Here is a 21053-nt window from a genome sequence, read left to right as displayed (position 1 = left end):
GGAGTGGGATAACCATCACTGAGCACCATTCATTGGGCACAAAGCCTGAGGTGATGCTATGATTGAACATGGTACTTAGGTGGGGTGCCAGTTTGTTTTGTAGTTTGTGTAGAATGCCGCCTGGGATGTTGTCAGTTCCCATGGATGCTGAGTGTGGTTTTTACCTGTGCAGCCATGATTACAGGAACATTGCATTCTTCCGGTAGAGAGATGGGCATTTTAGGGGTGAGAGGGGATTAAAGTTAGCACTGAACCTATCTGCCAGGATGTTGGCAATATCAGTTGGTTCTGTATATTTAGTGCCATTGTGTTGTAACTCAGAGCAGCTCTGAGTTTGCCATTGAGATTCTTGAAATAGCTATAGAATGCTTTGTGGTTGTTTTTACAATCAGTGGTGATTTTGTTTTCATAACTAGCTTTGGAGGATTTTATGAGGGATCTCAGCTTCTTACTGAGGCTGACCACGGAGTTCTTCCAATCATGAGATTTTGCTCTTTTTTTGCAACAGTTTCTTTCTTCTGTTGTAGAGTTTGTTTATGGCAGGGGACCACCAGATTGGCTTCCTTTTTTTGGAGGATAGCATCTTGGTTCTGTTAGGGATTGCATCTTGATTCTGTTAGGGATTGGTTCTGTTAGGGATTGTGCGATCCATGCACTTGTGTAAGTGACAGAGGAGAAATCAAACATTATAGGAGACAAAGCACTTCTCACAGAGATCAGGGGACAGAGATAGACATAATATGGGTGCACACAATTCTGTTAAAGAAATGTGAAAGTGTGTACTCAAAAGGAGGGACTGAACTAGGAGGAGGAGGAAACACAGGCAGTAAGTTTTAGGTGCAAATTACTTCTGTGATTTGGAAAAGCATTTCTTCACAGAAAGGGTTGTGTAACCATGAAACAGACTCCTGGAATGGATGACAGGGAAGACATTCAAGGAGGTATTCAAGCTCTGGCAGGTGACAAAAGGGGGAAGGAGAATGTGTACTAAGAAAAGAGAACATTAAATTCTATAAAGAAAGTCTACTTAATGGGGGGCATTGTTAGTCTCTCAGAATACTAGGGGATGTGCCTGACCTTCACAGGAGTATCCTTCCCTCTAAAATTAGTAAAAACCTGTAAACCTATAAATAAATGCCATGGGCAAATGCTTCTTACTGTCATAAGGCTAATGTAAAGAAATATAACCCTGAAAGGGAAGTGTATATTTTGCAATGAGGAAAGTGAAATATTATTTATGGATTTATGAGATTAGGTAGAACCAGGATCCACATGGAACTTTTTCCATCTCAGCACATCAGCAGTCTCTGGTTAAGTGATTTACTCAAAGGCATACAGGAGGCAAATGGAGGCTGCGGACTTCAATGGAAAACTGAATGAGTTCACTTATTGATGTATTTGATTTGTTTACTGGGAGAGTCCAGCTGGGTTACATTGTCCATTTTAAGCAGAGGTCCAGGGAGAAAAGTGCCAAAGAACAGTAAATGTGCAATATAACAAAAACTCTAAAGAAATGGCAATGTTCAAAAATAATAACATTTATTTAAGCAGAATAATCATGGCTTATAAGCAGGAGCTATCATACTATGATATGGAGTGTAGTAAGTTCTAATAAGTGACATACCTGACTGTTGGCTGAACAGCATTAACCATGCACTGGTGGATCTGTTCTCATACTTATTCAATGTAAATGTAGCCACTGACTTTATCCACAAGATATGGCACACAGCACAAGGGTGGCTCCCCTCAGACCCCAGAAACTACTGAACCATTAGCCTGATAAGCCTCATCTGCAAACATAGAATATGTTATAAGACATGATAAATTATGATATTAAAAATCTGAAAAAACTTGGCCGCTAGCAGTTTTCCTTTCTTAAAGATGGATCACATCTAATGAATCTGGTAAACTTTTTAGAGTGAGTACAAACCACGGACAGTGGTCAGGTTGTCTATACAGTGCACCTTGACCTCACCAACACAAGTGATGCTACATGTTAATATACTTAACACAATAAATGGGCTCAAAACTAATCCTGATGTAGTTAGAAGGCTGGCAAATTGGCTGCGGGACACAACCCCCACAATAAGGATGTTAGATGTGAACTCAGAGAGCATGATGGGAACCTGGGGAGTCCCTGAGGGAACCATACCAGGACTCCTACTATTCAGCATATACTTCTCTGCTCCAAACCAAAAACAAGGATCTCTGGTTAACCACATTTTGGGGATTGTTGTAAACTAGGTGACCTACTCAAGTCTCATCCCGAAACACAGAAGCTACAGTTTGAACTTACACATCTTAATAGCTGGTACACAGAAACCTGGATCAAACTAAATTCTGAAAAAATGGAATATTGTCACTTGGTAAAGAAACCCTCAACCAAGCCTACAGTATAGGCAAAATCCCTCTCCAAACAGAAGATGCTGTGATACAACTTGGTAGATGATTCGCTCTCTTTGATAATCATGTTGCAAACAGCGGTTAGGAAATCATTCTTATAGGTTCATAGGTTGATACTAGGCTATCTGCCCTAAGGCATTTATAAGCCTAGCCAGAGTGTGTTTGGTTTTCACCACCCTTTTAGATTAGTTGACCGTGCCTCTGTATAGTAGGTCACAGAAGATAGCCATTTTAAGGTTAGTTTACTGTGCCTCTGTCTATTAGGGACACAGACGAGATATGTCTGGTATATCTGGTCACAAAGGGTATTTTCTCTAGATACAAAGAATCCAAAGAAGTGTTTGTCTCTCTATGGATTCAGCACTGATTAGGTCCATTATAGAATACAATGACCTTTAGGGATGAATCTTATTAGACGTAATACAATGACTTTTAGGGATGAATTTTATTAGACATTTCAGACAATAGGAGAGATTCCAGAGGTTCTCAGCAGAAAAGGATCATGGCCTAAAGGACCTGCATTAGCAAGAGAGGCCAGAGGATTTGCCCCTGTAATCAGTGTCCTGTAGACTCCACAGAAGCAATCAGTCTTGTTTTCTGGGCAGGGATCTGGCAGTCCAAGAACTGTTATATTTCCAAAAATGAAATAGTCCAGTGAACACCATGACAGAAATCTGAACATAATTAAGGAATTAAACAAATCATTGTGGAGACATGGATTCCTCACACAATGATTAACTTTTACCTGGAACAAACTTCCACAATAGATCAAATGATGTGACCCACTATTTTTTTAGAAAGGAGTTAGACATTTGGATATTATACACACATTTATACAAAATGAGTGACATCTTGCAAAGACCATTTATTATTGCACAACTAAGTGATTTTGTCCTTAATAAATCAAAGACTTCACTAATGAATTAATTGTGTAATAATAAATGGTCTTAGCAAGAAGGCATGCATTTTGTTTTTATCAGTTTGTTTATTTCCTTATCAGTAGTATACAGTGATTTATATCAAACCAAACCATATACATCTCCTGTATAACAGGCCCATAGCACCTTGAAAAAAGGAGGTAAGGTCTAAGGGTGGGTAGTGGTGAGGTGTAAATGGCCACATGACTCTGTTTTCTTTTATTTTTTATGATTCTGTTATTCTATGTGGAATTATTTTATATGCCATCAGGAGTTTATATATAATACTTGTAGTAATCCTCTGCAATCTCAGTCCCACTGTCCTCTGTGTCACACTATTGTAGTCCTCTGCAATCTCAGTACCATTGTACTCTGTGTCACACTATTGTAATCTTGTCCAGTGTCAGTCCCATTGTCATCTGTGTCACACTATTGTAATCCTTTGCAATGTCAGATCCACTGTCCTCTGTGTCACACTATTGTAATCCTTTGCAATGTCAGATCCACTGTCCTCTGTGTCACATTATTGTAATCCTTTGCAATGTCAGATCCACTGTCCTCTGTGTCACACTATTGTAATCCTGTGCAATGTCAGTCCAATTGTTCTCTGTGTCACACTATTATAATCCTGTGCAATGCCAGTCCGATTGTACTCTCTGTCACACTATTGTAACCCTGTGCAGTGTCAGACCCATTGTCCTCTGTGTCACACTATTATAATCCTGTGCAATGTCAGACCTACTGTCCTCTGTGTCACACTATTGAAATCCTGTGCAATGTCAGACCCACTGTCCTCTGTGTCACACTATTGTAATCCTGTGCAATGCCAGTCCAATTGTACTCTGTGTCACACTATTGTAATCCTGTGCAATGTCAGATCCACTGTCCTCTGTGTCACACAATTGTAATCCTTTGCAATGTCAGATCTACTGTCCTCTGTATCACACTATTGCAATCCTTTGCAATGGCAGATCCACTGTCCTCTGTGTCACACTATTATAATCCTGTGCAATGCCAGTCTGATTGTACTCTGTGTCACACTATTGTACTCCTGTGCAGTGTCAGACCCATTGTCCTCTGTGTCACACTATTGTAATCCTGTGCAATGTCAGACCCACTGTCCTCTGTGTCACACTGTTGAAATCCAGTGCAATGTCAGACCCACTGTCCTCTGCGTCACACTATTGTAATCCTGTGCAATGCCAGTCTGATTGTACTCTATGTCACACTATTGTAATCCTGTGCAATGTCAGATCCACTGTCCTCTGTGTCAAACTATTGTAATCCTTTGCAATGTCAGATCTACTGTCCTCTGTGTCACACTATTGTAATCCTTTGTAATGTCAGATCCACTGTCCTCTGTGTCACACTATTATAATCCTGTGCAATGCCAGTCCGATTGTACTCTGCATAACACTATTGTAATCCTGTGCAGTGTCAGACCCATTGCCCTCTGTGTCACACTACTGTAATCCTGTGCAATGTCAGACCCATGGTACTCAGTGTCACACTATTATAATCCTGTGCAATGCCAGTCCAATTGTACTCAGTGTCACACTATTGTAATCCTGTGCAATCTCAGTCCCATTGTTCTCTGTGTCACACTATTGTAATCCTGTGCAGTCTCAGACCCATTGTCCTCTGTGTCACACTATTGTAATCCTGTGCAATGTCTTACTCATTGTCCTCTGTGTCACACTATTGTAATCCTGTGCAATGTCAGATACACTGTTCTCTGTGTCAGACTATTGTAGTCCTGTGCAATGTCAGTCCCATTGTCCTCTGTGTCACAGTCCTGTAATCCTGTGCAATGTCAGACCCACTGTACTCTGTGTCACACACTATTGTAATTTTGTGCAGTGTCAGACCCATTATACTCTGTGTCACACTATTATAATCCTGTGCAATGTCAGTCCCATTGTCTGTGTCACACTATTGTAATCATGCACAGTGTCAGACCCATTGTCCTCTGTGTCATACTATTGTAATCCTGTGCAATGTCAGACCCATTGTACTCTGTGTCAGACTATTGTAATCCTGTGCAATGTCAGACCCATTGTACTCTGTATCACACTATTATAATCCTGTGTAATGTCAGTCTCATTGTACTCTGTGTCACACTATTGCAATCATGCACAGTACCAGACCCATTGTCCTCTGTGTCACACTATTGTAATGCTGTACAATGTCAGAATCACTGTTCTCTGTGTCACACTATTGTAATCTTGTGCAAGGTCAGTCCGATTGTCCTCTGTGTCACATTCCTGTAATCCTGTGCAATGTCAGACCCATTGTACTCTGTCACACTATTGTAATCTTGTGCAGTGTCAGACCCATTGTACTCTGTATCACACTATTATAATCCTGTGTAATGTCAGTCCCTTTGTACTCTGTGTCACACTATTGTAATCATGCACAGTGCCTGACCCATTGTCCTCTGTGTCACACTCCTTTAATCCTGTGCAATGTCAGACCCACTGTACTCTGTGTCACACTATTGTAATCTTGTGCAGTGTCAGACCAATTGTACTCTGTGCCACACTATTATAATCCTGTGCAATATCAGTCCCATTGTCCTCTGTGTCAGACTATTATAATCTTGTGCAATGTCAGACCCATTGTCCTCTGTGTCACACTATTTTAATCCTGTGCAATGTCAGACCCATTGTACTCTATGCCACTATTGTAATCTTCTGCAGTGTAAGACCCATTGTCCTCTGCAGCACAGTGTTGTAATCTTGTGCAATGTCAGATCACTGGGCGGCGCAGTAGTGCAGCGGTTAACGTTGTCACCTCACAGCAAGAGGTTCTCCGGTTCGATTCTCGGCTGGGGTGCCTTCTGTGTGGAGTTTGCATATTCTCCCTGTGTTCGCGTGGGTTTCCTCCAGGTACTCCAGTTTCCTCCCACATTCCAAAGACATGTATCTGGAGCATTTCTACCCGGGCCTCCACTGAAAACAGGCTCTGTGGAACCTAGTCGGACTTTCCTGGTCAACAAATGTTAAATAAAATAAAAATAAAAAATCCATTGTCCTGTGTGTTACACTATTGTAATCCTATGCAATGTCAGACCCATTGTCCTCTGTGTCAAACTACTGTAATCCTGTGCAATGTCAGACCCATTGTACTCTGTCACATTATTGTAATTTTGTGCAGTGTCAGACCCATTGTCTTCTGTAGCACACTATTGTAATCTTGTGCAGTGTCAGATCCATTGTCCTGTGTGTTATACTATTGTAGTCCTGTGTAGTGTCAGACCCATTGTCCCCTGTGCCACACTATTGTAATCCTATGCAATGTCAGACCCATTGTCCTCTGTGTCAAACTACTGTAATCCTGTGCAATGTCAGACCCATTGTACTCTGTCACATTATTGTAATTTTGTGCAGTGTCAGACCCATTGTCTTCTGTAGCACACTATTGTAATCTTGTGCAGTGTCAGATCCATTGTCCTGTGTGTTATACTATTGTAGTCCTGTGTAGTGTCAGACCCATTGTCCTCTGTGCCACACTATTGTAATCCTGTACAATTTCAGTCCCATTGTCCTTTGTGTCACACTATTGTAATCCTGTGCAGTGTCAGAGCCATTGTCATCTAAGGCAGACTATTATAATCATGTGCAATGTCACACCCATTGTCCTCTGTGTCACACTCTTGTAATCCTGTGCAGTGTCAGACCCACTGTCCTCTGTGTCACACTATTGTAATCCTGTGCAATATCAGACCCATTGTACTCTGTGTCATGCTATTGAATCCTGTGCAATGTCAGACCCATTGTCCTCTGAGGTCTATATTATATAAGCGAACACACTGAATTGCAAATGCTATATAATTGATCAACAGTGCCTGAACACACAAAATGTCAAACACACAGATCAGCTATTTTTTCCCAAGGAAAAAAATTGCTGATCCCTAAAAAAAAAAAAAAAAAAAAAAATTCAAAATACAAAATAAAGCTTCACTGCCCACCCCTCCTACTTAAATATACCAACTCCAAGTTTACACCACAGTGGAGGCAATGGCAAAGTCCCAAAAATGGCCAAGTGATTTTTTTCCCTAGAAAAAAATCGCTGTTCAGTGTTTTCGGTATTTTGTCCTTTCGCGTAATGACGATCGACTAAACAGCATTCGCAATTCATTGTGTTTGCTAAAATAATAGGGACCCATCCTCTGTGTCACACTATTGTAATAATTTGCAATATCAGACCCATTGTCCTCTGTGTTACACTATTGTAATCGTGTGCATTATCAGATACATTGTTCTCTGTATCACACTATTATAATCCTGTGTAATATTAGACCCATTGTACTCTGTATCACACTATTATAATCCTGTGCAATGTCAGACCCATTGTCCTCTGTGTCACACTATTGTAATCCTGTGTAATGTCAGACCCATTGTCCCCTCTCTGTGTTACCCTGTTATAATCCTCTGCAATGTCAAATTCATTGCACTCTGCGTCACACTGTTGTAATCTTATGCAATATCAGACCCATTGTCCACTGTATCACACTGTTGTAATCCTGTGCAGTGTTAGACCCATTGTCCTCTGTGTCACACTATTGTAATCCTCTGCAATGTCAGATTCATTGTACTCTGTGTCACACTATTGTAATCCCATACAGTGTTATACACTTTGTCCTTTGTGTCACACACTATCAGTAAGCTGAATGCATGGGCTGGATATATATTTTTAAAGTGAAGTCCATTCAAAAAAGTCTAATGTATTTTGTAAGGCATGAATGCTTGTGTTAGAAAAATATGTAATAACATATGTGTGTAATGCTTATTTTAAATAAGGGAAGATTAACACGTTTTTATTCTATATGCAGCATTAGTTCTACTTGAAACTGAAAACATGCTTTTCTGAAATTGTGCTTTCTGACATTGCAAGATGCACTCTGACCTAGTTTGCTAGCACAGCAAAATACATGTTAATGCTTTGGAAATGTACTGGAAAGCAAGTGATTTTCTGCTAGGTCAGGAAATTACATGGAGAATAATAATAATTTCTGTAGATCCATTCATTATGGACAATAAGCTCTGTTCGTGCTAATGTAAAAGTGCACAAGCTGCAAGATAGTTAGATACTATAAACAATGAACTGCTTCAGAAATATGTACTTGCATTGTGATTGAATTAGCCATAGTACCTAGACTTGTAACATCACATAGCAAGAAAGTTATAACTGGCCGGTGGTCGTCAAGGCCATCCTGTTTACTGAAAAATCTTTTTTAAACTTTGAAGAGTCAGCTAGAAATGTGAGAAACATCTGTAAAGTAACAGAATTGTGAACTGGTGGTCTGCTACATCAGCCATAGTGGGCAATGCCTGGAAAGAATGGTATAATAATTGTTACACTTCCTGATTTTAGTCAGACAAACTCTGTAACTGCATTTTTTGTCTACTTGCACAAGAATAAAGATACCTGAACTGAACCTTATGCTTTTGGTCTTTTGAAGTATTTTCTTTGACATTTTTTTGGTCCTTTGGAGCCAGGAACCCTTGTTTAGCCTGGGATCAGATGGGCCAGGTGGCATGAAACTGCGCAGGGAAGATACCATATCGGATCTTCTTCATCGAAAGACCTCCGACTGAATTGTCGTGGAAAAGAGGCCAGCCACTTTTCTGATCTACGACTGAAGGCGGGTTTCGTTTGAACAGTGAGTGACCAATCACTGAGGCTCAGGTAGGGTGAATCTACTTTTTTCTCTTTTAGATCAGGGACTTGATTGTATTTGTTCTGTGAGAATTTTGTTAAAATTCAGGGACAGAAATATTGCTATCTTGTCATAGATCAGGGAAACAGAATAAGTAGGCAGGTAGTCTGAAGGGACTGTAAACACTTGGTGGTACCACATTAAAAATAAAAGGGTTACATAACATTTAAAAGGTTAGAACAAAATGGGTAATACGTGCACAAAAACAAAAAGACCCCAAAGCCCACCGTTAACCGAAGACGCAAAATATATGCAATCACAACGCGCTGACATTAGATATTATACTAAATGGGTTAATAAATATGAGTTTGATGGGAAACTAGAAAGATCCTCGCTTATCAAACTTATTAGACAGCTAAAAACTGATTCTAAAGGTCGGGTTAAAAAACAGCGTAAATTAGGAGTTCTTCAGGCACACAGGTGGATTGAGGAAGTAAACCGAAGAGAACAAAAGAATAAAAATTCAAAAGCAATGTTTCTAGACAAAGAGGATAATAACTTAGTTATAGCATTGGCCCCTCCACCCCCTCCAGTTCTGGTTCCCTTACCAGCTCCCTTACCGGAATATGAAGCAAAAGAACTAACTGGCCCACCTCCACGATATCCAGTTATTCCTATAAAACCACTACCGTTTGTTAGAGATCCTATCGAGACTAGGTCTCGAACACATAATTTAAAAGGGGATATTGAATTATATCAAATGAATGGAAATTCACGGGCTATGAGTGAAGAAGAGATATGCCCACTCATAGAAGTACCAAATCCTCAGGCAGGACAAGAAGAGCAGGACCCAACTCTCTTAGTATACAGACCGTGGACACTGGAAGACATCCGGAAAGCCACAGAGGGAATTCCCCATCCAAAAGTTAATTTTAGAAAGTTCTTAGAAGACTTACAGGGCATGAGATTAAGTTATCACTTAAACGGAGAGGAAGTAGAAAAAGTAGTCAGACAAATAGTAGGTCCAGATTGGCACATGATCAGTGGCAACTGGAATCCCCGTGACGCTGCACTTAGGCCCCTCCCACATAGCAGCACAGAACTAGATAACAGAGTGAAAGGTCTGACAGACTGAATTTCTGAGAAATGGAAGCCTAGGGCAGACTGAACTTGCATTAATCAATGCATCCAACAAGAAAGTGAAACTGTTGATAGATATTTTGCCAGATTGTTAGAATGTTTTAACAATCACTGTGGAATGCAGGTACCTGAAGACCAGACACAAGATTCCCCATATGAGCAGCAGTTAAAGAATGCATTTTTGAAAGGCTGTATTGCACCCATAAGTAGTTTCATTACTAAACATATGGTAGACCATCGTACAAGCAGATTACAATCACTGCTTGAATATGCTAGACATGCCAAAAGGCATTTTAATAACAAAAAGAAAAATAAAGCCCAAGTATTTGCTGTGGAAGATGAAGAAGTTTATTTAGTACAGTCCAGACAAAAGGGCAAAAAGAATGCCCAGGGAAACAAACAATCTGATCAGCGATCAGAGGACTTTGAAGGGAGAAAGAAAAGAGGTGAGTGCTTCAAATGCGGGAAAAAGGGACACTTGGCAAGAGATTGCAAGAAAAATAAGAAGGCAGCAGTGGAAGACAAAAACGATGAGGGTGAGGACTGACTATATGGCAGTCAGGAATCACTATATAGGAATAATAAAGAAAGGACAAATGAGAATGTGATAGAAGGAGCAGAGAATGTGATAATAGAGGAAGTGCAGGAAGCTACCGATAGTGAAGAAAACAAAATATTAGACCTAGCCTTACTGAGCTTAGAGCTCTATCTAGCTGACACAAAACCAGAAGTGACACTCCTGGTAGAAGGGAGGGAAGTCAAATTTTTGTGCGATTCAGGGGCATCACGAACCCTTGTACACCCCTCCAAACTACCGGAAAATTCAGAATCACGTGACTTTATACTAGTAAAAGCAGCTAATGGACAGCTGTATCGGGAGCCTTTCTCCCATAACATTACAATAAGAGATCCTGTTTCAGGATTAACCCAGAAAAGCAAAATTGTTGTTTCTGCAAAATGCCCAGTGAACCTTTTGGGCAGAGATCTTATGCAACTATTAGGCATAGCAGTAGTTCCAACCATGCAGGGTATGGAAGCACAGCAACAAACTAATACTTTTGCAGTGCAAATGGAAGGTGAGACATTTACTGGTACAGCCAGGACTTAGTTACGACTGGCCCTGGAGCAGTAACTGAAGAGTTAATGAATGTAGCTATCAGTGTATTGACATACAACACCTGTTGCACTGTACTCTGTATTATTGTAATACACCAGGACCTGACAAAGAATATGAGCAAGAATCATTTAAAAATCATGCAAACAGATTAGTACTGTGCAATTTGTACTGGGACATGAAAGGGAACAGTGTAGTTAGCCGTTCATTACCCCAGGAGTTATTTTCACTTTACAAATCTAATCTATTACCGCATGTTAGTTTAACTAAAGAGAAAGATTTAAAATGGATAAACCTAGGAGAAAAAAATCACAAAATGGGAAAAACAGACAGAATCAGAACTGTCAGAACAGGGAATACAAAGACAGAAACTGAACTGGATAACACAAACACATCCAGCTGTACACTTGCAGTCCAGCAAAGACAGCTGAGAAATCCTCTTATTAGAAGAGAAAGAAACAACTTTGTTAGACATACCAGAAACTCTCTGGTCAACAGGAAAGTCAGACGTAGGACTTATTCGCACAGCAGGACCAGTTACTATCACGCCAAAGTCAGCATTTAGACCACAAAAAAGAGAGTACCCCTTGAGAAAAGATGCAGAGGCAGGTATTAAACCAATCATAGCAGCTTTACTTAAGAAGGGAATAGTGGTGGAATCTCCTGGTTCACCATGTAACACACCCGTATTCCCAGTTAAAAAAGCAAACGGAGAATGGCGTATGGTCCAAGATTTACAAGCTGTAAATGATGCAGTAATACCAAGAGCACCTACGGTGTCAGATCCACATACCTTGTTGAATGATTTAAAACCTCAACAGAAGTATTTTTCTGTGGTAGATATCAGCAACGCGTTCTTTTCGATACCGATACACCCTGACAGCCAGTATTGGTTTGCATTTACCTTTCAGGGAAAGCGGTATACATATACGCGACTACCACAGGGCTATAGTGAAAGCCCAACGATATTCTCACAAGAGATGGCAAGTAATTTAGCGGGATTTATCCCACCGAGAGGTAGTCAAATTTTACTTTATGTTGATGACATTCTGCCGGCCGCACCTACCCAGTGAGATTGTAAGGAAGATACTATAGCATTATTAAAATTCCTAGCAGTTGAAGGACACAAAGTAAGCAAAAATAAATTGCAGCTTTGGAGAAAACAAGTGAAATACCTTGGATATGTAATATCCAAAGATGGCAGAACATTAGATGAGGACAGAAAAGTAGCTATCTTACAAGCACCAAAACCCACAACTAAGAAGGAAATGATGTCCTTCCAGGGTACGACTAATTTTTGTCAAAGCTGGATCCCAAACTATGCTTTGGAATCTGCACCTTTAACCGACCTGATTTTTAAGAAGCCTATGGCAGCACAAGATTTAATACAGTGGACACCAGAAGCAGAATTAACTTTCTGCAAACTGAAACAATTGATAGCATCATCATTAGTTTTAGGATTACCAAATTATCACAAACGTTTTTTTCAAACTGTAGATTGCAAGCAAGGTTATATGACATCAGTATTGAATCAACAGCATGGGGATAAACAATGCCCCATTGCTTATTATTCATCACAACTGAACCCAGTGGCGCGGTCTCTACCCCACTGTGTACAAGCAGTAGTTGCAGCTTCAATGGCAGTGCAGGCTTCAGCCTCAGTAGTGTTATTCCACCCTCTCACATTGAGAGTGCCTCATGCAGTCACAATCATTTTACTGCAAGAAAAAGTAGCATATCTTTCCCCTGCTAGGCATCTTTCTTGTATGACTATATTGCTGAGCCAACCTCACTTGACAATTGAATGATGTACTACTTTGAATCCGTCTACCTTGCTCCCAACTCCTGTGGATGGCACACCCCATAACTGCCTGCAGGTAATTGAGCAAAAGACACTGCCTAGAAAAGACCTCATGGATGTTCCCTTGGATGATGCCAAGGTGACATATTACGTGGACGGCTCATGCAAAAGGAGTCCTACAGGACAGAACCTAACAGGTTATGAAGTAGTTTCTGATACTGAGATTGTAGAAGCGAAACCTCTACCACATAGCTTATCTGCACAAGCAGCAGAGTTGATTGCCTTGACATGGGCATGTACCTTAGCAAAGGGTAAAAGCGTAAACATTTTTACAGCCAGTATGCTTTTTCTACTGTACATGTTTTTGCACAACAGTGGAAGAATTGAGGAATGGTGACATCTACTGGCAAACCGATTAACCATGCACAGTTTATTTTAGATTTGTTAGATTCTATTCAGTTGCCTCAGAAAGTAGCTATTTGTAAATGCATAGCTCATACAAAACAACAAGATAGGATTTCAAAAGGCAATGCGAGAGCTGACACAGCTGCAAAGCAAGCAGCCTCAGAAGCATTTCTTTTGAACAAGGAAATACAACCTTCTGAGATTTTAGACTTAGAAATGTTGAAAACAATGCAGACACTTACTACACAAGCTGAAAAACAAAAATGGAAAAAACGAGGAGCAATTCTCAAGGAAGGGCTGTACATCTCCAAAGAGGGAAAACCGATATTACCGTCTAATTTATTTAGATATGCAGCTTTGTTGAGCCATGGGCAGAGCCATGTCTCAACAGGGGGGATGGTACAGTTAGTGAATCGGGTATTCGCTACGTACGGGTTTACAAACTACACTAAAAAATTTTGCCTGTCATGTCACACTTGTAATAAACATCATGCATAAGGAGCATTAAAGCCCAAGCAAGGGAGTTTCCCTACACCACCATATCCATTTCATACTATCTGTATGGATTTCATAGAATTGAGCAAATGTGAAAATAAAAAGTACTGCCTTGTCATTGTGGATATGTTCTCCAAATGGGTGGAGGCCTTTACAACTAGTAAACCAGATGCAGCCACTGTTGCAAAGACCCTAGTTAAAGAAATTATTCCTAGATTTGGCATACCGGAAAGGATCTGCAGTGATAATGGTACACATTTCGTTAACCAAACTATACAACAGTTGAGCCGGTATTTTGGGATTTCTTTAAAACATCACTGTGCATATCACCCTCAATCTGCAGGGTTAGTAGAGAGGCACAATGGAGTTTTAAAGAATAAGCTTAAAAAACTCATGGTAGATACGCTGAAGAACTGGGTGTACTGTTTTCCCCTGGCACTGTTGAGCATGAGAACTGTTCCGAATGCAAAAGGATTGACACCTTTCGAAAAGATTTTCAGAAGAGCTTATTAGATACCTCAGTGGAAACCTCTCATGCCTGCAGACCAGTAAGCAGATTGGACACTTGCAGATTATATGAGGAGTATGCTGAATAACAAACATCTTTTACAGTTTAATTCTGTTTCAGATAAAGTCCAAACCAAACCATCTGAAGTAGCAGTAGCCCTAGGCACTTGGGTCTGGGTGAAGACAATCAAAAAGAAGAATTGGATGACACCAAAGTGGAAAGGTCCGTATCAAGTACTGCTGAGCACTCCCACAGCAGTCAAAATTGCAGAACGTTCATCTTGGATTCATTTGACACACTGTAAACTAGTCAAAAACTTTGAACTTGATAAAACTCTTGCTAACACACAGCAGCAGTAGAATGACAAGACCCAGAGACAATAGAAATGCTGAATGACTTCAGCAGTGTTGCATAATCATCTTAATAACTGCATTAGTGACAATGTTCTTTTTTCTGTGGCTTTTGCTGTGGCCTTTCTTTTCTTCAGCCACACCAGCTAGACTGAACAAATGTGATTCAACACTCATAGACTGGCATCCGAACTTTAACACTTACCAAGCAATCAAATATGTGTATGCTGAGACTTTTAATATTTCAAATTGTTGGATTTGCACAGCTATACCAACAGCATACAGGGGATTATTGATGGCTGCTGTCCCCCTAGGGGTCAATGAGACCTGGGAAAACTTGATTTTTGAGACTACACCTGTAAAATCTAGAGACAAAATTGCACTATTCCTACCTGTTACACAAACAGGAATTGTATGCTTTTTTAAGAATGACACGATTCACATAGATTGGAGCAAATGTAATGTAACGGTTTCTTATAAATGTTATATTAAACCTAAAAATGCTAAAAATACAGAAACAATGTCTGATGAAGATTATGACTCGTACTTCGAGTCCTTGCATAAAACTGTCAGTGATATACAACATAATCCTGTTCTTTTAAAGCAACTGTCTATTATAGATAAGAAAATGTTTCATGCAGGGAAGGTGTATATCAATACTAAGGTAGAAAACTGTTATTTCATATGTGGGAAAAAGGCATACAAATGGTTGCCTGAGAATTGGTCTGGCAGTTGTTTTTTGGGTTACCTGGTCCCGGCCATATGACACACTACAGCTTTGCCTCATGGGAGAATTCAAAACATCAGAGATGTCACAAAGAAACCTGAAAATCCAATTAAGAAACCTGAGAATCCGATGGGACAGATCGTAGCAGGCTGGAGAAACCATAACTCCGTGAAAGACAAGAGTAAACTAGCACTCATGGACTTGAGTGACACTATCATATCCTGGGCTGGCATAGCCCTTGCATATGGTGCAGTTAAATCAATTTGGGAACTGAGAAAGCTATCCAAACTTCTTGAGGTTATGAGCAATACAACTTTTTCTGCTCTTGAATTAATGACTGATGAACTAAATGCGATGAGAACTGTCGTGCTTCAAAACCGCATGGCTCTTGACTTCACCCTAGCTGCGAGAGGTGGTACATGCGCTTTAATCAAAGACGAGTGTTGTTCATACATTCCTGACAATAAACACGAAATTACCAATCATTTGGAAGTGATTCAGCAAGTGTCAGACATAACCAGGCCAGGCCCGAACCCACTGACAGACTTTTTCCAGAATTTGTTTGGGGGGGTGGGGTTCCATCCTAATGAACATCCTGATTGCCATTTGTGTGGGATTACTTTTGTTAGGAGCATGTATTTGCTGTGGTATTCCCTGCATGAAAAAATGAATCAAAGATTTTATAGACATGTCAGTTTCTGAGACTTTGTATCAAAGTGCTGAAATTGAAGAACTGTTGAAAAAGGAAACACTTTCATAAGTTTAAACTGAATGACTCTCTTAGCTGCAAATCCTCAAAGGAAGAGGTTAGGAGAAGAAACAAACTGTTTATGCTTTTGAAATAGAATAAAAAGTATTAACAGGGGGGAAATGTTAGAAAAATATGTAATAACATATGTGTGTAATGCTTATTTTAAATAAGGGAAGATTAACACGTTTTTATTCTATATGCAGCATTAGTTCTATTTGAAACTGAAAACATGCTTTTCTGAAATTGTGCTTTCTGACACTGCAAGATGCACTCTGACCTAGTTTGCTAGCACAGCAAAATACATATTTATGCTTTGGAAATGTACTGGAAAGCAGGTGATTTTCTGCTAGGTCAGGAAATTACATGGAGAATAATAATAATTTCTGTAGATCCATTCATTATGGACAATAAGCTCTGTTCATGCTAATGAAAAAGTGCACAAGCTGCAAGAAAGTTAGATACTATAAACAACGAACTGCTTCAGAAATCTGTACTTGCATTGTGCTCGAATTAGCCATAGTACCTAGACTTGTAACATCACATAGCAAGAAAGTTATAACTGACCGGTGGTCGTCAAGGCCATCCTGTTTACTGAAAAATCTTTTTTAAACTTTGAAGAGTCAGCTAGAAATGTGAGAAACATCTGTAAAGTAAAAGAATTATGAACTGGTGATCTACTATGTCAGTCGTAGTGGGCAATGCCTTGAAAGAAAGGTATAATAATTGTGACACTTCCTGATTTTAGTCAGACAGACTATGTAACTGCATTTTTTGTCTCCTTGTGCAAGAATAAAGATACCTGAACTGAACCTTATGCTTTTGGTCTTTTGAAGTATTTTCTTTGACAGCTTGTATAGGTTATTAGCTACAGGCAACAAAATTATAGGTGGTATTTTTTTGGTATCTTTGAAGACTGTGCAGTGTATATTAAATAGTGACAATTGATGTATGGTGGGACTATATATGGATTTTGGTTTCTTTATGGATTATGTTTTGAGAGTAAGGCAAGGGGAAAGTGGTTTCATGAGATATGATTTAATCTGCTACAGGCATTAACTGTCTGCTGTAGATGACATTTATAAAGGCTTGATTTTTTTTTTATGCTAAGTAAGCATGTTAACACTGAACTCACAAAACATTGTGAACATTTGCCTTAAACTGGCAGTAAGATCAGTTAGACATTCATTTCACAGTGCTGGGGTACTCTTGTAAAATGTGCCTTCCTTGGTTGGCCTGCTTGGACAGTGCATGTCAGTGCCTGAGGAACTGCTTTATAATTTCATGTCATGCTGTGATATATAAAGTAAAAGTATGCCCCACCCACACAATTACCAGATTTATCCTGCATAAGGTATTGATAATCACAAAATAAATGGGATATAAAGCATAGGGGTTGAGTCAGGTTGCCATTATGGATACAATTATGGCTTATATTCTATGAGCCAATGAAAATGTGTTCTTAGTTTTCACATGCATTTCTCAGCCTCAGCAGATGTGTATAACTGATGAAGAGGAGGGTAGGATTTCTGCTCTAGAGACAAACCATCAGTAGGCTGGTGTGATAGAGGTTTTTATAATGCAGTGAAATTGCAAACTTACTGTTATACCATTCCAATTATGGATGCAAATCAGGTACCCTGTCTGTTATTCCTAATAGGTCAGGGTTTCATGGAGATCAACATCCTTACATAATGAGGAACTCATTAAACATTCCATGAATTTTGATACATACATTCCCAAAAGACAGTGCTTCTACTCAGATGGTATTCAGCGGGCTGGAGAGAGACAGTGGCATTTGTTATTATAGGGCCTAGGTTTGGATGGATATCCCCAAGGGTACTGAAAGGAGCACAGGCAGAACATACAATTTACTTTAATTGCCATAGGAAAAGATTGGAAATATAATAAATCACTGAATGAGGAGCAGTGGAAAATAAGGAAGGGGAGTGGGAATATGAGAATGTGGGAATATGAGAATGAATTCCACTGAAAAAGTGAAGTAGATAGGAAGAGAATGAGGGGATTTGCACAACAGGATAAAAAGAAAGTGGGAATGATATAAACGGAAAAGGGTGAAGAGGAGGACAAGGGCCTGCATACTTTGCAAACAAAGTAAGAGCCACCCTAGGAGGTGGGAAAAGAATGAGATCCGGCAGGAAGTGATGGACACCTATTATGTATTGACACCAAAATGAAACACTTCCACCACTAATCCCTTCACCAGTATGTCCAAGTATGCAGAAGTACAAAAATGAAACACTTCTGCCTCCAATCCCTTTATCAGCTTATTGAACTATGCACAGCATCAAAATGAAACAATCCCTCCAACAACCCCTTCAGTATTCTGTCCATGTATGCACAAGCATATCCCTGACATCAAAATGAAACATTTCCCAGAATGACCCTTTCAGCTTCAAAATAACATGTATGAGGACTACTAAACAGATATGTGGCTGAGTCAGATATGGTACATAAGGAAAGCTGGTGGTGGAATGCAGAAGTGCAGGAAGTCATCAAAAAAAGAAGGAATGTAGGGAAAAAGTGTCAGATAGAAAAGACGGACCAGCCTAGGAAGAAATACTGGTTGGCTAACAAAAAGGCTAAGGAAGGAGTTGCAGTAGCAAAGAACAAGGCATTTGAGACACTCTACCAGCTTCTAGAAAGTGAGTTAGTAGATGGCACAAAGAAACTATATCAGGTTGCAAGACAAAGACAGAAAGATAAAGAAGATAGTCAGACACCTTTTATAGGGATGCCAGCAAAAACCTGCTCACCAGGCCACAGCAAATCAAAACAGTTGGAAGGAGTATTTCTAGCAGCTTCTGAATGAAGAAAACCCCACAGAAGCTGTACTGCCCCAGAAACAGCCTACAATGAGAGAAGAAGAGGAGCCCACCCTAGAAGAAGTAAGAACAGCACTAAGGAAAATGAAGTCAGGGAAAGCAGCAGGCTCAAATGAGGTCACAGCAGATATGATAAAGATGATGGGTGAGATAAGGGAGAAATGGCTCCTGAGGATACTCATAGCAATGTGGAGACAAAACCGTATCCCAGCTGTTTGGAGAATAAGCCTACTATATTTTCAAGAACAAAGAGGGCCTTCACAACAGTGGAGTGAACAGTACTAGTGTATGGTATAGAAACTTGAGCAGTAAAGGCAGAGCAGTTGAGGAAGGTAGAGATGATGAAGATGAAGTGTCCGAGACAGGTGGTAGGATGCAATCTGTGGGACAGATAAGGAAATGAAGACATAAGCGCAGAAGCCAAAGTAGGTCCAATTGCAGAAAAGGTCAAAGAGAACAGATTATGGTGGTTTGGGCTTGTGTGCAGAAAAGCAGAAGGCAATCTGGTGAGGAAGATTTGGGACAGACAGGAAGAGGGTAAGAGAAAGTGAGGATGTCCAGCAAAGAGGTGGCTGGAATGTGTGAAAGAACATCTGTGACAGTCAGGCATGAGTGTTGAAGAAGGCAAGAGTGTGGCACTGAATCAAGAGAGATGGTGACAGTTGATATGACACCCCAACCCCATGGAGAAAAACAAAAATGGGAAAAAAAGGGAGATGATGATGATGATGATGATGATGGTGATGATGATGATGATGATGGTGATGATGATGACCCTTTCTGTATGCACAAGCACATCCCTGACACCAAATGCAACCTTTTCTATACTGTGCGCATCTCCATTTTCTCTGTTAAATTGCTGCTTACTGCCATATGTTTAGGGCCACTTTCCAGTTTGGCATGTGCTTACTGCCATATGTTAGGGCCACTTTCCAGTTTGGAATGTGCTTACTGCCATATGTTTAGGGCCACTTTCCAGTTTGGCATGTGCTTACTGCCATATGTTTAGGGCCACTTTCCAGTTTGGCATGTGCTTACTGCCATATGTTTAGGGCCACTTTCCAGTTTGGAATGTGCTTACTGCCATATGTTTAGGGCCACTTTCCAGTTTGGCATGTGCTTACTGCCGTATGTTTAGGGCCACTTTCCAGTTTGGAATGTGCTTACTGCCATATGTTTATGGCCACTTTCCAGTTTGGCATGCAAATGACCTCATTAAGGATTCATCTCTGTGAATCCTACTGTTATGCAAACATGTAATGCCCCTTATCTACTTATGGGCTATCTTAAACATATTAAGCTTTTGGGAAAGGGAGACATGTTTATAAAAAAAGCTCTGCATTTATGAATTCATCCTGAAAGTTCATGATTTGCATATCTATGTAGCACTACTCTCTGCAGATTACTACTATGAAAAATACAAAGCCCTGAGCTATCAGTACTAGCCAAAGTCTTTGTACTCGTATTCCTGTAGAATCCCAAACTACAGGGTTTGGGTCTTTGGATTATCTTCTTGTCATAATAAATGTACTTTGAATAAGCTGTCTGAATTTGAAGAAGACATAATTTTTTTATTTCAGCAGTAGAAGTTCATGGTATGCTGGAAAAATCAACAGTTGTTCTGATGTTTTGTAGTTATTGGTCATTAATAGGTTAGAGCATGATTATTTATTTATTATTTATTTGACATTTGGTTACTGGAAAAGTCCTACAGGATGGGTGACCCATTTTCAGTGGAGGCTCAGGGAAAAAAGCTCCAAATACATCTTCTTTTTCTTTTGGCTGATCCCATTAGGGGTCGCCACAGTGGATCATCTGTTTCAATTTCTTCCTGTCCTCTGCATATTGCTCTGTCACACCAACCACCTGCATGTCCTCTCTCACCACATCCATAAACCTTATCTTAGGCCTTCTTCTTTTCCTCTTACCTGGCAGCT

The sequence above is a fragment of the Protopterus annectens genome, chromosome 2.part1 (assembly GCF_019279795.1).
Source record: "Protopterus annectens isolate FY-2018-M chromosome 2.part1, PAN1.0, whole genome shotgun sequence".
Classification (NCBI taxonomy): Eukaryota; Metazoa; Chordata; order Ceratodontiformes; family Protopteridae; genus Protopterus; species Protopterus annectens.
This window is presented reverse-complemented; position numbering follows the sequence as displayed.